Source organism: Nomascus leucogenys, chromosome 8, assembly GCF_006542625.1.
Source record: "Nomascus leucogenys isolate Asia chromosome 8, Asia_NLE_v1, whole genome shotgun sequence".
NCBI classification, from domain to species: Eukaryota; Metazoa; Chordata; class Mammalia; order Primates; family Hylobatidae; genus Nomascus; species Nomascus leucogenys.
The window spans coordinates 63,391,855-63,403,341 of record NC_044388.1 but is presented as its reverse complement, the minus strand read 5'-3'; the positions used below and the strand labels follow the sequence as shown (position 1 = coordinate 63,403,341).

At 45.8% G+C, this 11,487-nt stretch overlaps 1 pseudogene across 1 annotated transcript; it reads right to left on the bottom strand.

Annotated features, from left to right (window-relative positions):
- Positions 1–4,063: 4,063 nt before the first annotated feature.
- Positions 4,064–4,652, bottom strand: LOC100586255 (annotated as a pseudogene). Its single transcript, XR_004031366.1, has one exon. The product of XR_004031366.1 is annotated as a thymosin beta-4 pseudogene (transcript).
- Between the last annotated feature and the right edge of the window lie 6,835 nt (positions 4,653–11,487).

The following is an 11,487-nucleotide window of genomic DNA, read 5'->3' as shown; positions in this document are numbered from 1 at the left end:
ACAGATTGAAAACGGTTGATCTGATTTAGTCCCTGTGCTTACAGATGAGAGAACCCAGGCTCAGACCAAAATAAGACTTACAAATGCATTCAATCTTTACCAAAGCATTTATAATGCCAATAATAGTAATAATAATAGATGACGGCAATGTTATATTACCATTATAATATTAATATAATATATAAATATAATAACATATAATAAAATGTAAAAGCCCCTCTTTAGAGCCTCTTCTTTTTAACCTCTCTCTCTCACCTCACCTGTGCCTCTCTGCCCCCCCTGCTCTCTCCACTTCTCTAATAGGATCTCAGAGAACATGCTACCACACAGAATCAAAACACAGAGTGGGTAGACTTCAAGCCAGCCAAGTGACTGCCATACCCACCATGAGGACTCCCAACCCACTATAACCACCCAATGGGTTCACCTTGCCTGGTGCCTAGATAGAGCCAATTTATCAAGACAGGTGAATTGCAATAGAGAAAGAGTAATTCACACGGAGCCAGCTGTGTGGAATACTGGAGTTCCATTATTACTCAAAGCAGTGTCCCCGAGCATTCCGGGATGAGAGTTTTTAAGGACAACTTGGTGGGTGGGGAGAAGCCACTGAGCCGGGAGTGCTGATTGGTCAGTTCAGAGATGAACTCATAGGGAACTGAAGCTGTCCTCTTGTGCTGAGTCAGTTTCTGGGTGGGACCACAAGATCAGGTGAGCCAGTTTATCCATCTAGGTGGTGCCAGCTGATCCATCAAGTGCAGGGTCTGCAAAATATCTCAAGCACTGATTTTCGGAGCAGTTTAGGGAGGGTCAGAATTTTGTAGCCTCCAGCTGCCTGACTCCTAAACCATTGTTTCTAATCTTGTGGCTACTTTGTTAGTCCTACAAAGGCAATCTAGTCCCCAGGCAAGAAGGAGGCTTGTTTCGGGAAAGGGCTGTTACCATGTTTGTTTGTTTGTTTGTTTTTGATACAGAGTCTCACTGTGCTGCCCAGGCTAGAATGCAGTGGTGCAATCTTAGCTCACGGCAACCTTCACCCCCCAGGTTCAAGCAATTCTCCTGCATCAGCCTCCTGAGTAGCTGAGACTACAGGCACGCACCACCACGTGTGGCTAATTTTTGTATTTTTAGTAGAGGCGGGGTTTCACCATATTGGCCAGGCTGGTCTCGAACTCCTGACCTTAAGTAATCCACCTGCCTCAGCCTCCCAAAGTGCTGGGATTGCACACGTGAGCTGCCATGCCCAGCCCATCTTTGTTTTAAACTATAAACTAAGTTCCTCCCAAAGTTAGTTCAGCCTACGCCCAGGAATAAGCAAGATTCTTGTTCATTAGCTTGGAGGGTAGAAGCAAGATGGAGTTGGTTAGGTCAGATCTCCTTCACTGTCTCAGTTACAATTTTGCAATGTCAGTTTCACTTCAAAAGGTGGGCACTAGCAGAGGGGAGAGGCAAGTGACAGAATGCCACAGAGCAGCCAGCCCTGAGGGGCGACCATCTCAGACCTGCGTAACAAGGTCACACTTCCTTCTTAAACCCAGATCATCCCAGCACGAGCCCCACTGTGCTGGACTGCAGGAAGTAAGACTTCTACCAGGTTCCCTTCCCTACATCGCAGTGGGGATCCCCAGGGAATGCCCACATGTTCCACAAATCTGTCCTGCTTATCACTAGCCACCTCACCCACCATCTGTCCCGACGCCACGGCTCTACCCTCCTTGTTGTCCTGAAACCTGACTCTGTAGGCAGCTGCCGTTCCCTTGATTTCACCCCAAGCATGGGCACAAATCCTCCCCTTAACTCCCCTTAGTGGCAGTGAATCTCAGACTGCAATATTTGCAACGTATGAAAATCGGGGCATGACCCAAGATAACTGCCACCTCGCCTGACCAAGCATTTTTAAAAACATATTTAAATACTGTGGACGGCCAGGCATGGTGGGTCATGCCTGTAATCCCAGCAATTTGGGAGGTGGAGGTGGGCAGATCACCTGAGGTCAGGAGTTCAAGACCAGTTTGGCCAACATGAAACCCTGTCTGTACTAAAAATACAAAAATTAGCCAGGTGTGGTAGCTCATGCCTGCAATCCCAGCCACTTGGGAGGCTGAGGCAGGAGAACCACTTGAACCTGGGAGGCAGAGGTTGCAGTGAGCTGAGATCACGCCATTGCACTTCAACCTGGGCGACAGAGTGAGACTCTGTCTCAAAAACAAACAAACAAAAAAAAACCATGGACTCTTTAGAATAATGTCTTCAAGTGTATAAGATAAAACATTTTAAATAACAGAGGAATCTAATTAAATGAAAGCGCATTTAAAAATATTTTTAAAGACCAAATTTGCCATATAGTAGTATATGTGCTTCTCTATTGGTGCCTGAAACAATAAGACCTAGTGGCAGATCTAATACTTACCATAATTTCAAAGTAGTAGTATGTAGAAATGATATTTTGTGATGTCTATAACAACCGTAGGTGATTTTTATTGATGACAAAATCACAGTTACTGATCATACTACTGTAGTTTATTGCCTACATTCATAATAGAAGAAAATGCTAAATTTCAGTTAGAGGTTAGTGAAAATAAAAATATATTTTCCCCAACTTTTGACTACCTTGAATTCTATCTATGGGCACCTTGACGAGTCTAAAGACCCCAGTTTAAGAACCTTTGCTTTAGAAGATTGCAGATTCTTAAATTTTTAAATGCTTGTTTTGGTAAAATATCTCTTTTCTCTGTTGGTATTTCTCTAACTAAAGTTCTAAGCAGAGTGTCCTAAATATACAATGTATTCAATTAAAGATTCCTGCCTTAGTCCATTTTCTGTTGTTTATAACAGAATATCTGAAACTGAGTAATTTATAAAGAAAAGGAATTCATTTTTATAGTTATGGATGCTGGGAAGTCCAAGGTAAAGGGACTGCATCGGTGAGGGCCTTCTTGCTATGGGGACTCTACAGAGTCTGGAGGAGATGCTGGGCATCATGTGGTGAGGGGGCTGAATGCAATAGGTCTGGTATCTCTTCCTCTTCTTATAAAGCCACCAGTCCCATTCCCATGATCGCCCATTAATCCACTAGTCTGTGAGTGGATTAATTTATTTCTCAGGGCAGAGCCCTCATGACCCAATCACCTCTTTTCAAGAAATTTAATTATTTTTTTTTTTAATTTGGAGACAGGGTCTCATTCTGTTGCCCAGGCTGGAGGGCAGTAGCACAACCTTGGCTCACTGCAACCTCCACCTTCCGGGTTCAAGCGATCCTCCCATCCCAGCCACCCAAGTAGCTGGGGTTACAGGCGTGTGCCACCATGCCCGGCTAATTTTTGTATTTTTTGGTAGAGGCAGGGTTTCACCATGTTGGCCAGACTGGTCTTGAACTCCTGACCTCGAGTGATCCACCCGCCTTGGCCTCCCAAAGTGCTGGGATTACCGGCTTAAGCCATGGCACCCAGCCCCCAATCACTTCTTAAAGATCTCACCTCTCAATACTGCCACACTGAGGATTAAATTTCCACATGAGTTTTGGAGGGACAAACATTCAAACCATAGTGGCCCCAAACTCCAATTTTTGTCTCCCCATCACCTTGAGACTCGAAAGCTTTACTCAGCTTTTCAGCTGCTTTTGGTAAGCCCTCTTAGCTTCTTGCTAAACTTCTAAACATAGCTTAGGAATTAACCAGTGACTGGAGGGGAAACCAGTGAGGAGCCTCAGGATTCCTTCTCCATCTCTCTCTCCTCTCTGGCATTTTGGCCCCACCTCTCAGTTGCCCTGACAGCCACAGCTCCATTTTTTGTTTGCCTAGACCTGAGGGATTGCCAAAAGCTCTGCATTGATTTTTAGCCTCTAGCTCAAAACTGCTTCAAAACCAGCAAATGAAGTGTTGGCTCTCTCCAGGAGCTTCCATTCTTTCCGGATCCCGGTGCTTCTGGAGAATTACATAGCTTCCTAGTGCATCTGAACAGATTATTTTTGTATTTTATCCAGATCTTTTAGTTGTTCAGAACCAAAAGCAAATAAATTCACAATTTAAAAACCACTTTTTTTTTAAGTTTTTAAACTTTTAATTTGCATATTTAAAAAATTGTGCATTCCAATAAGTAAAATCATTTGAACAAAAAAAATGGCACTCTGATTAAACTGCATTACAGCCTGCAGGACACCTTGGGCCAGCTTGGTTTTACTCTAGATTTCATTGTCGCCGCACCCCACTTCTTCCTTAACCAACATGCAAGTTCTTTCCTTCCCTGCCAGCCAGATAGACAGGTGGGAGAGGCAGGCGCGGCCTTCGTTGTCAGTAGTTCTTTGATGTGAAAGGGGCAGCACAGTCATTTAAACTTGATCCAACCTCTTTGCATCTTACAAAGTTAAACAGCTAAAAGAAGTAAAATAAGAAGGCAATGCTTGTGGAATGTACAGTGCATATTGGCGGCGCACGCCTCATTACGATTCGCCTGCTTGCTTCTCCTGTTCAATCGTTTCTTTGGAAGGCAGTGGATTTTTCTCTCGCGTCTCTGTCTTCTTCAGATTCGACTTACCGAATTTCTCGATCTCAGCCATATCGGGTTTGTCAGACATGGTTGCGGAGGCAAAGCGGAGCGAGGCGCGCGAGTACGAGCGAAGAGTGGTCTGCGCAGTGGCCACCACCGAGTTGTTCATTTTTTTTTTTTTTTTTTTTTTTTTTTTATGAAGTCTCGTTCTGTTACCCAGGCTGGAGTGGCATGGTGCGATCTCGGCTCACTGCAACCTCTGCCTCCCGGGTTCAAGCAATTCTCCTGCCTCGGCCTCCCTAGTAGCTGAGATTACAGGTGCACACTACCATACCTGGCTAATTTTTGTATTTTTAGTAGAGATGGGGTTTCACCATATTGGCCAGGCTTGTCTTGAACTCCTGACCTCAGGTGATCCGCCTGCCTTGACCTCCCAAAGTGCTGGGATTACAGGTGTGAGCCACCAGGCCTGGCCAAAACCACTTTCTTGTAAGTTCTCATGTTTGAGCTTCACAAAACCCTCGTGCATCAGAAAGGGCTTGGGTCACTACTCCCACCTGACAGAAGAGATCCTTGACTGGAGGAGGTGGGAAGTCTGAGAAGTGGAGAGGAGAAATCTCATCTGCCTCACAGCAGGGCTGAGACTAGAACCCTTGGTTCCTAGCAAAATAGATACTATTTTCCTTCACACCATCTTGCTTCTCCATGTGTATTTATTTGCAAGGGCTATCAAAACAAAGAACCACAGACTGGTGATTTAAATAACAGGTTCATTTCTTCACAGTTCTTAAGACTAGAAGTCCGAGATCAAAGTGTCAGCCTGGTAGGTTTCTTCTGTGGCCTCTCTCCTTGGCTCACAGGTGCCATCTTCTCCCACGTCCTCGAATGGTCTTCTCTGTGTGCCAGTCTGAATGCTAATCTCCTTTTCTCATAAGGACAACAGTCAGATAAGATTAGGGCCATCCCTGCTGACCTCATTTTAACTTGATTATCTTCTTAAAGACCCTAGCTCCAAATATAGCCACATTCGGAGATACTGGGAGTTAGGGCTTCAACATATGAATTTTGGGAGTAGGGGAGAGACGCACAGTTCAGCCCAGAGCACCACATAAGTGGCTTATGATTGTAATGACCAGTTTTCTTGAAATGTCTGTAAATTAAATGTGTAGGCCCCCTCTTTGCTTCAGCATGGAGTTCTCAAAATATGGCACTGGCTCCCTGACAATCTGCAGCTTTAGCATCAACATTAGCACCAGCACAAACTGGTTAGAAATGCAAACTCACTCCCCGCCTTAGACCTGCTCCATTAGGACCTCCAGGAATGGGCCCAGCAAACCTTTCAGGTGATTCTGATGCTGCCCAGGCAGCTGCGCAAAGGACAGCTCCGAGGCAGAGTTGGTTCAGCTGTCAATTCTGGTCATGCTGTTCTCCAGCCCTTTTCTAAAGGATGACTCTCCTGAGACATCAGGTTATGATTGATGGCCAGATCTGTCAGATAGCAGCATTTAAATCAATGCTAATCTGTCTTGTGGTATCATTTGGCATTCAAATATCACCTACTCATTTGAGGATTTATAAAGGAGGCAACTTTCAGTAGGAAGCTTTCTTATTTGAGAAATGAGATTCTTTGCTAATCTGGGCCTCAGTTTTATTATCTTGAAAATGAGAAATCTGCATTCCTTTTTCAGTGCAGACAGTCTGTGCATTCATAGAAATGATCAGAGCAACTAGTATCCTAGAGCAACAGTGTTATGATGTTCTGGGTTTCCCTGAATGGTCAGACTAAGCAACCCAAACTGCACCAGGCAGAGTGCCTCAAATTGGAAATTTTTAGAGGCGAGCATGAGGTTTGCACCCAATCATTGCTCTGGTTCTGGCTGAATATATGTAATGGGTGCTTGATAAATGTGGCAGGGTTTAGATCAAAATTCCTATATTGCCCCTAAGAGCTCAAACTCCCCCAAACCCAGGACCCGGTTTCACCTACTGGTGAGGGCCCTGGCGGAATTGTGGGGCTCAGGGTCCCTGCCGCCTCACGGCTATGCCCCAGATTCACAGTGAGCAGCACCATCTTTCTTCTACATGAGCTCTTCTTAAGATCTCTCTTTTGGCTGTGCGTGGTGGCTCATGCCTGTAATCCCAGCACTTTGGGAGGCTGAGGCAGGTAGATCACGAGGTCAGGAGATCAAGACCAGCCTGACCAACATGGTGAAACCCCATCTCTACTAAAAATACAAAAATTAGCTGGGCGTGGTGGTGGGCGCCTGTGATCCCGGCTACTCAGGAGGCTGATGCAGGAGAATTGCTTGAACACAGGAGGCGGGGGTTGTGGTGAGCCGAGATCGCACCACTGCACTCCAGCCTGAGTGACAGAGTGAGACTCTGTCTCTAAAGAAAAAGAGACCACGGTGAAACCCCGTCTCTACTAAAAATACAAAAAATTAGCCGGGCGTGGTGGCGGGCGCCTGTAGTCCCAGCTACTTGGAGAGGCTGAGGCAGGAGAATGGCGTGAACCCGGGAGGCGGAGCTTGCAGTGAGCCGAGATTGCACCACTGCACTCCAGCCTGGGCGACAGAGCGAGACTCCGTTTAAAAAAAAAGAAAGAAAAAGAAATTCTTTTTTGAGACAGGGTCTCATTTGTTGCCCAGGCTAGAGTGTAGTGGCAGCATCATGGCTCACTGCAACCTTGACCTTCTGGGCTCAAGCAATCCTCCCACCTCAGCCCCACCAAGTAGCTGGGACTACAGGTGTGTGCCACCATGCCCGCCTAATTTTTTTAGTTTTTATAGAGACAGGGTCTCACTATGTTGCTGAGGCTGGTCTTGAACTCCTAGGCTCAAGTGATCCTCCTGCCTCTGCCTCCCTAAGTGCTGGGATTACAGGCATGAGCCACAATGCCCAGTCCTTACACAAGCTCTTTCAATCTCTTTATCATAACCTCACAAAGCAAGCAAGCAAGGTTTTATTATGTCTCTTGTACCGCATTATAGAAACCTTGAGAAAGGTAAACACTGGCCCAAATGTACAAACTGGCAGGTGGTGAAGGAGCTAGGAAGAAACCCCTCTTGGCCATTGCCAAGGTACTTCCCCTCCTCCAAATCTTTGTTTTGGGGACTGGAATAAAATGGAGAAAAAACACACGAAACAACCAAACTCCTGAAAAATGAGGCATGCCTTGAAGATTCTGCTGTGGGTGGCCACAGAGCTCTGAGCAACTTCTCTTCCCTGATACAATCAAACTTATTTTTAAACACGCCGAGTTGATTAAAGTGTCAGGTCGGGATGGAGTGGGTGAGTAGGCAGAATAAGACCGGGTTGGTTCCTACATTAATTTTCTCCTTATAGCTGTGGAAAGTCCAACTGAAAATTCAACCCACCATGTTTCTGGGGAAATTTAGAAGGCTATTGGTTATTCTTATCAAAGGGAACTGTGGCTTGGCCTGCGTGGAAGGAAATCAATAGGAGGTGAGGGCTGTTGTGGGCAAAGCAGCAGGCTGCACGCTAGATTCCTAGAGGCAGGTCCAGCATTGCTGCATGTCTGTTTGCAGGACTATAGTCCATTTGCATGCTGTAATGACGTACTGTCTATGCTTTTGTGTTCAACTTTTTCTTTTTTTTGGAGATGGAGTCTTGCTCAGTCCCCCAGGTTGGAGTGCAATGGCATGATCTCAGCTCACTGCAACCTCCGCCTCCCAGGTTCAAGTGATTCTCCTGACTCAGCGTCCCGAGTAGCTGGGACTACAGGCACCTGCCATCATGCCAAGCTAATTTTTGTATTTTAGTAGAGATGCGGTTTCACCATGTTGGCCAGGCTGGTCTTGAACTCCTGACCTCAGGTGATCTTCCCGCCTCGGCCTCCCAAAGTGCTTGGGATTACAGGCGTGAGCCACCACGCCTGGCCCGTGTTCATTTTTTAAAATGACCATAACTGCTATTAACATGTGACCATGCCTCATTAAAATGAATGTGTAATTGGGCCAGGCCCGGTGGCTCATGCCTGTAATCCCAGCACTTTGAGAGGCCGAGGCGGGCGGATCACTTCAGGCCAGGAGTTCAAGGCCAGCCTGGCCAACATGGTAAAACCCTGTCTCTACTAAAAAACACAAAAATTACCCAGGTGTAGTGGCACGCACCTATAATCCCAGCTACTCGGGAGGCATGAGAATTGCTTGAACCTGGGAGGTGGAGTTTACAGTGAGCCAAGATCGCACCACTGCACTTCAGCCTGGGTGATAGAGCAAGACTCTGTCTCCAAAAAAGAAAAAAAGAATGAATGTGTAATTGTGTCTGTCAGTAATGATATTGTTTTAATGGACTATGGGACATTAATTCTATTCCTTTAGATCCTTCACTACCAATTCTCCAGGTAGAATTCAGAGCCCAAGCAGTCATTTCATCTACCCTCTTATGTCTGAGTGCAGTTGTACTTAAGCTATTTGAGAAGATGGTTATTTTACTTATTAACACACGTAAACACACATGTACACCTCTTCTTAACTCTAAAAAGTCTGCAGCCATTCTTGGGCAATTTGCTATAGTGTTTTTACAACTGACCCCCAAAAGTTTTGTGCCTAGGTTATTTTTGATGTCTGTAAAGCTCTTCCTTCTCTTTTTTTTTTTTTTTTTTTTTTTTGAGACGGAGTCTTGCTCTGTCGCCAGCCTAGAGTGCAGTGGTGCAATCTTGGCTCACTGCAACCTCCGCCTCCCATGTTTAAGGGATTCCCCTACCTCAGCCTCTCAAGTAGCTGGGACTACAGGCGTGTGCCACCATGCTCAGCTAATTTTTTGTATTTTTAGTAGAGACGAGGTTTCACCATGTTGGCCAGGATGGTCTCGATCTGATCTCATGATCCACCCGCCTGGGCCTCCCAAAGTGCTGGGATTACAGGCGTGAGCCACCGTGCCTGGCTCCTTCTCTCTCTTTTTTTCTCCTCCAGAGCACAGCTGTTCTCAACCTTGAAAGTTGCCCTTGGGACATCTGGTTCCAGTTCTCTTTCAGGGGTGGTACTCCCCAGGAAGGCATTTGGAAATGTGTGGAAGATGGTTCTGGTTTGTGTGTGTTTTTTTTTTTTTTGGATGCCACAATATCCGAGTGCATGATGGGCATTTCCTAGGCTGAGGCCGGAATTGCTAACAATGCTTGTATTTCAGACTAGTTCAGTCTCATCCGACAAAACATTGGTCTGGTCCAAATGCCAGTAACACCCCTATCAAGAAATATCTCCCTAAGCCTCTCTCTCCCTGGGCTGTGGGACAACATGGTTTTTTTTGTTTTTTTTTTTTTGAGATGGAGTCTTACTCTGTCACCCAGGCTAGAGTGTAGTGGTGTGATCTCGGCTCATTACAACCTCCGCCTCCCGGGTTCAAGTGATTCTCCTGCCTCAGCCTCCTGAGTAGCTGGGGCTACTGGCATGTGCCACCATGCCTGGCAATTTTTGTATTTTTAGTAGAGACAGGGTTGTGTCATGTTGGCCAGGATGGTCTTGAACTACTGACCTCAGGTGATCTGCCCACCTCGGCCTCCCAAAGTGCCGGGATTACAGGTGTGAGCCACCGCACCCGGACCCAAGTTTCTGGTTTTTATGTTTGCTGGGGTGACATCTGAGCGTTCGCATCTCCTACCACTGAAGACTTCCAGTTCCCTCCCTGAAACAACATCTCCTGTCATCAGTGTTTTCTTTAAAACAAAAAACCAAAACACCAGTGTTACTCTCAAAGCCAGAAGAACTGTTTCTAGGAAGGATCTTAGTCCATAGTCTCCTTGACATAAAATATAAATGCAGAACAGACACCTACTTGGAGAAGAAAGAAAAATATGCTTGTTATGTGTTTAAACACAGATGCACTTCAGATGTTGTTGTTGTTATTATTGTACATTGATGGTCTTGCCAGCCATTATGGTCGGAAGTTAAAACACCTGGTTTACATTATTATGACTTGTATTTCAGACTAGTTCACAGGCATTTGGGCAGAGGATGTGTGCGTGCTCAGGAAAGTGGTATCTGATCCTTACTGGGGATTTTTTTGATTTATGTTTCCCTTCTCTCTCTCTTGTTGCATTTCCTTGAAGGCAGCTTCTCTCTTCACAGCTGCTGTTGCTGCTGGCTGGCATTAGTGTGGTCTTCCCTCACCAAGGAGACACAGAAAGCCAGATGCCTCATCTTCTCTTAGCCTTTCCTCCCTCCTATGTGCCATTTTACTTAATCCCTTAAAGTAGTTAGTAATTTAGATGGGACAGGATGTGAGCACGTGCAGCAGATGGGGGCTTCCATCTCTGATCTCTTTCTTCTTTCTTTCTTTCTTTCTTTCTTTCTTTCTTTCTTTCTTTCCTTCCTTCCTTCCATCCTTCCTTCCTCTCTCTCTCTCTTTCTTTCTTTTTTTCTTTCTTTCTTTCTTTCTTTCCTTTCTTCCTTCCGTCCTTCCTTCCTCTCTCTCTCTTTCTCTTTCTTTCTTTCTTTCTTTCTTTCTTTCTTTCTTCCTTTTTCTCTCTTTCTTTCTTTCCTTCCTTCCTTCTTTCTCTCTTTCTTTCTCTCTCTCTCTTTCTCTCCTTCCTTCCTTCCTTCCTTCTTTCCTTCCTTCCTTCTTTCTGATGGACCGTCGCTCTGTCTCCCAGGCTGAAGTGCAGTGCTGCGATCTCGGCTCACTCAACCTCTGCCTCCCGGGTTCAAGCGATTCTCATGCCTCAGCCTCCCGAGTAGCTGGGATTACTATGCCTGGCTCATTTTTGTATTTTTAGTAGAGATGGGGTTTTGCCATGTTGGCCAGGCTGGTGGTGAACTCCTGACCTGAAGTGATCCACCTGCCTTCGCCTCCCAAAGTGCCAAGATTGCAGGCATGAGCCACTGTGCCTAGCCTCATGTTCCTGTGTAGCTGCAAAACAAGAGAGCAGGCTCTTGGATGCCCAGGTGACTTCTGGGGGCCGATTGTCCATTTTTCTTGTCTGATCACCCTCCTTTTGTGTTATTTTTGACAGAGGGATTATTCAGCCAATTTAATACCAGTTGG